The sequence below is a fragment of the Mus caroli genome, unplaced genomic scaffold, assembly GCF_900094665.2.
Source record: "Mus caroli unplaced genomic scaffold, CAROLI_EIJ_v1.1 scaffold_21142_1, whole genome shotgun sequence".
Taxonomy (NCBI): Eukaryota; Metazoa; Chordata; class Mammalia; order Rodentia; family Muridae; genus Mus; species Mus caroli.
The window spans coordinates 1-5996 of record NW_018390879.1 but is presented as its reverse complement, the minus strand read 5'-3'; the positions used below and the strand labels follow the sequence as shown (position 1 = coordinate 5996).

The window sequence follows — 5996 nt, the reverse complement described above, 5'->3', positions numbered from 1 at the left end:
TGCATGAGGAAGAAGCAGCTGACACTTCACAGACACCAACTATCATGTGCCCCATAGACTCTACACACATATGTGTTCTATACATGTTTAGTGAATAGATGTGACCTCATGTCACTCGTGGTTGTCCCAGCCATGGCACATGCCTGTCCATACACTCTTGAAAAATGACTGGAACTCAGCCTTAGAGTGCTCAAAGTCATACTCTATGAAGATGACAAATGGTAGAAAAATTTGAAGAAGGTTGGTTTTAGANATCACAGTTCTTAACATTTGCAATAGAACTTTATTAAGAATATTTGTTACTAGACCAAAATAATGAAGAAGCACCAAAAGAAATGACTCTGTTCATGTCACACCCACAGGCCTATTGTCCTCATTGAGGTGGCATTTCTAATTTAATATTATCGTCCTTGGTTCAAACTTCTTCAAAGTAGCTTTTTGTGTATCTGACAGTGGTAAAGCTGAAGGACAGGTCCCAGAGATACTTGCTCAGTGGCATTGGGGAAAGGAGTATGTTATGAAATGCACAGTAGCTGTTAATTTATAACAACTTTCATATACAAGGAAACGTGACAGTTGCACAGAGAATCTTCAAAGTTTGTAAATTGTTAGGTCATTGAGGCCAGAGGGATGGCTTATGAGGTTGGGGATGAGCTAAAGTTGAGGTTTTTCAGTAAGGAGGAATTAATTGGGTGGAACTGATATGTTTTGCCAAGGTGATATGATCGTTAAGAGTCACAATCAGATCTNTGTCATAGAGCACAGACTAGCTTGGCCTTAGCTATGTTCCATCTGCCTGGGTCACCATCTCTCTCCAGGGCAGCATGAACTTTCTGCATTCAATCTAATTTCCTTTATTTGACTCACAGCTAAAATCTTGTAACTAGGAATTTGGGAACATCAGAAAACATAATCAACACTACCTTGAAGACAGACAAGATCAACCCAGGGAAAGGCTGCCTGACACAACTTGTATAGAGAAGATCCTCAGGTGCATTGGGAAATTAAGTGGAGACAAGGAGTCCTGCATCNCATTTGAGAGCNTTCACAGTTAAGGAAACTACTCAGAATTAAGTCTAAGGAGTTAAAGAAGAAAAGTCAGGTTGTGCATTTTGTTGCAAACTTTCTGATGTGGCAGATGTGGCAAGGGAGCTCAGATAAAGTTTTTGCTCACCCTAACATGATAGCTGTTATCGAGGACAGGGTGACATAAAGGTGGGAATGATGCTCCACACNGGGATTTTTATGCTCTTCAGCTGGAATTTGTCACCTTAGAAAGACACTAAACTTACAAGCTGTAGGGATGCATTAAAGACTCCCTTCACCTAAGCCTGTGCAGGATCTCCTTGGGCAGAGTTCTCCCCTGCTATATCCATCTGGGTAAGTGTTTTTCCAGGGGCAGAATCAGAAGGTGGTCAGGATCCAGGCAGGCTGAAGTAGAAGGATTTCAGGGGCTGAAGGGAGGTTTTCAACATCTGCAGAGAAGACCCCAGAGCTCTGATGGCCCCTCAGTACAGGGGAATATATTTTGCACAGCAATAAGGGTGTTTTCTTTTCCAGATATTTATTTTTCTGATATAAAATCTCTTAAAATTCTATTTAGACTTTCTTTCCTTCCTTTAAAAAACAAACCTTAATGACAAACATTAATTTGCTGACCTTATCTACTTAAATACATTGTATATTTACTTGTTTTATTTACAAATAAACATTTTAAAAATTCTAAGCCCACTATTTTACTAAATGTTCCTCATTTTGCATCTATTATTTTCATAGAACAATTGTTATGGAAAGAAGTGGCTTATGAATTTGAGTGACTAAGTCGTCAGAAATTAGCATAAAGGAACCATGACATTCTTTCTAAGAGAGTGACAGATTATTTCCCATGACAGTAGACTGCCTATTAGTGTTTGTTCAAGGTTACTTTCCCCATTTATTTATTTCGTTTCAAATACATTTTTTAACACAGCTTCCCATTTATTTCAATGGCTCAGCAAATATACAGACACATATGTACATGCATATGTGTGTCATATATACATTCGTAGAGATTAAGACACACAGAAAACACAGTAAAACATTGAAATTGTGACTCTAGCTAGAGTATGGAAAAGCCCATCATACCACCTGGCCACTATTCTGTGGCTCTGGGGTTTTAAACCCAAGGACACAGACTTCAATAATCATGTGACGCTAACTTACACTGTTTACAGGTGAAAACACTGGCAATAAAGTGATAATTCCGGAGGATGGAATTCTGGGAAGGATAAGCTTTCGAGGGAGAACGTCACAGGAGCTTCTGATACTGCAAGTATCTCCACTCCAGTATGAAGGTTGGGTTTTCCTTACTAGATAGTAACTATACAGTCGACACATTTTTCTAAGTATATATTTCCAAACTAGGAAAAGGCTAAAAAAGTGGAATGAAGCATATAAAAACATTTTTGAAGGAAAATCATTACACATGATTGTACGTGTGTGTAGTGTGTGTAAAAATAAGTTGTTTTGCTTTGTGCGATGTAACNGGGCTTTTGCTAACGAGCCACATACCCGAGGTCAGGTTAAAGACGTACGCTGAGCTAGTCATCTTAGTTTTCCATGAGATAGTGCTGATATAATCACCAACTCTCAACACTGAATAATTTGACATAATGTTTTTCTAAACAATTTCTATAGGTTTTATACAACATGCCATGGTGTGCCCACACATATTCTGTATATACAGCTTAAGTGTTACTGTGAAAACCTTTAAGATTCTGTTACTCAAATGTTATAAATAACCGATGTTGCTCATGAGCCTCTTCTGACTCCCTCTGCAATTGACTCGGTGCTGTCAGGCCTGAGTGTCTCCATCCTCGCCATCCGAGTCAAACTCAGTGTCTAAGTCCTCATCACTGTCTTCCTTCCGTCTGCAGCGTCTTCTATGGCTAGAACCTTCATTTTCAGTGTTTTCTGGAGCTTCTGGTTCTTTATTTAACGGAATAATGATCTCTTCTTTCTTTCCACATTTGGCACAAACTTCAAGTTCACAGGCACATGGTCTACACATTATGTGGTAAGAGTCCTTCACTGTCTTTTGTAAACATTTAACACATTTCTTAGGCTTTTACAGTGGCTTATATTTGCTGTATTTTACACGCCATTCAAGAACTTCTTTGCAGCATTGACATACTCCATCATGAAGTTTTGCATTAATTTTCTTGGTCTGAACACTCTTATCAAACTTGTCATTTTTGAAGGAGAACGTATTCTGGTGCTTCTGAGGCAGGGACCGAGTCACGTTGCCTTTCTGGGAACTCATCACCAAAATCTCAAGCACTGTAAGTCGGTGCAGCCTTTAAGTTACAGGAAAGAGTAAAGATGTTCCCGCCCCAGGTTGAGAGTATCTCAAATACATTTTTAATTAACTAAGAATGTCACTTTTCTCCTGTCTTCCTCCCTGAAATCATTCACATATGCCTCAGTCAGAATCACTGCTTTTCCTTATTATTTTTATTTACAAAATATGTATGTGTGTGTTTGCACAAATATATAAATGCATTTTTTGGTAGGAGTTTAATATGGTCCCAGGGATGACTACTTTGTATTAGATAAGCAATAATGGTGCTCATGCTTGGGAGTTTCTATTTCTTCCTCTCCCAAAAGAATCTATTAGCCTGCTGTTCTTTGTCTAGGGTAAGTANTGGTGAAAATTTCCCCCTTTAATATTAGCTTGTCTGTTAGTGTTGCCATTGTTTCAGTCTTGCTTTTGGCATCATTTCTAGGAGAAACTGTTTCATTCCTATCTATCTTGGATATCTGGCTCTTGCAATATTTCTGCTTCATCTTCCTAGATGTTCCCTGAGCCAAACCTGCAGGAGCTGTGATATAGACTTATCTATTGTTGCAGGTTCCCCCACAATTTACAGATCACTNTGTTGTGTGCAGTTGTGCTTTGGGTGATGGTCTCCATCTGCTGTCAAGGGGAGCTTCTGTGACAAGGGTGAGTAGCCTTACTCATCTAACCATCTATNTCCTAGAATGTTCTTAGGAATTCTTCTGGACTTGCAAAGTGATGGTATTAAATTCTTTTCTAAGGTCATTTTCTTTATTGACCCTCAGAGTATGTTTCTAGAATCAGTTATAATTTTCCTCCTGTTGAGGAAATTGGGTTCTACATCCAATTAGACAGCTGTTGGTTATCTCTAAGGTTAAGTGCACATATGGCACTGTTATGGCTAGTTTGCCATGCTCCTCTTTGTTGTGGTTCAGAAGTGTTTCAGCCTGAGAGGACTACTGATTCTGTCCCTCCTTGGACAGCTTGTAGACATTTTTCTAGTACCATGGAAGGTAGACCACAGCAAGGAGGCTTTCAGGTTAGATTCAATCAAATAATCCATACCCTGTGTTATAACTGTTGCATCTCTTGTACCTATAAACTCTGAGAGGCAACCATGGCTCGATCAGCTGTCTATGCTGTTTTGAGAATGACTGGACTACCATGAGCATCTCTCAGAAGGAGGCTTCCTCTGCTTGCGCCAGGGTTTATTATTCTACAGTTCTTATGGGAGAATTNTCAGTCAAAGTGACACAGCCTTTTTTGCCAATTCAGTTTCAGAAATCACAGATTATTAGTGTCAGCCCTTAGTCTGNCATGCTATCCTTGATAGGAGCTGTCATCTCAGTGAGCTGTGATGATNTGGTTACAGGAGACTGATTGTAAATGCACAGTGAACATGATCCTATGGCCCAGGAATACAAAATTATTTATCCTGGTAATCGTTTCTCTGTGTCTTAAATAACAAATAAAATATACCTTCCAATTTCATTCATATGAAAATGTTTGAATCTCCTTATGTATGGAGGGGTGCATGTGTGTGTGCATGTGAGTGTACCTGAGTGTAAATGTGGTGTAATTGAACCTTGTCCCATTTTCTTTATTTTCATATTTAGTTTTTGGATTCTTACCAAACTAAGTCTTCTAAAGAAGTTTGGTGAAGAGGTGTACATCAACCCACAACTTGTCTGGATCCTGACACACAGGTGCCAGATTTCAAAGCTTGTCCCACAAAAAAACAACTGCACATGACTGCAACGGACCTACCAGTGTTTACTCATGATTGCTTTTTTTCTCACTCCATATTCAGATAATGGGAAATTGTAGTGTCAAACATCAGCCCCTGCTCAGCTTGTTATAGATTGTTCCCAAGAGCACCATGGCTTGTGGTCCCTAGAACTCTGAGTAATCAGTTCACACACATGAATTTTCCACTCTCTGCTATAAACACAAATATCCAGCTACCTGAGGAAACAGTAGTTAGGTACNATCAATTCTTTTGTTTTTGTTCTACTCTTTGAGTTAAACTTTATTTCAATTTCTTTGACAATAGAAAATTTCTCAATCTTGTTTTGGTTTGTGTGGAANAGTTCTGAATTGACTGTAACTATAGCTGTTACCTACTCACTGCTGGCTTGTTGAAAAAGAAACAACAGGTCTGTCCCTGCCAGTACCTGGTGACTAGGGTCTTCTCAATGAGGCTGGTTGGATTGATTTTTTTAGAGATCTTAATGGAACAGAGATATGGAGTTCCAAAGGAGGATTCAAATAATTAGCCTAAAGTGTTGTCAGAACTCTCAGGACATGGACAGTTCCACCATTCTACTCTTTATTAATTTTCATCGCCTCAGTTTCAACTGAACAGTTTTAAAAGTGCAGTGTTAATTTCCCCAAGGCAGAGCATCAGAAATGGTATGAGAATAAGACCAGTGACTGACATTTCCATGGAGATCATGAAGTCCAGAAAACACTTACACATTTGATGTGTATACCACATCTTCTTTCACACATAGAGTCTCTTTGACACTGGCACATGAGTGTCCACATGTTTTAGAGGATGTGATTCCAGCCTGGTCTCAGAGTACTTAGATGTGTGTGTGTGTGAAATCTGACTGTTGGTACAACCTGAAAAAGCATGAATCCTGAGTTCACACTTAGCTAGCATTTTAGGTGGAATTAT

The 5996-nt window shown here is 39.1% G+C and overlaps 1 pseudogene; it reads right to left on the bottom strand.

The window, feature by feature from the left end:
- Positions 1 to 2890: 2890 nt before the first annotated feature.
- Positions 2891 to 3301, bottom strand: LOC110288883 (annotated as a pseudogene).
- Positions 3302 to 5996: the final 2695 nt, after the last annotated feature.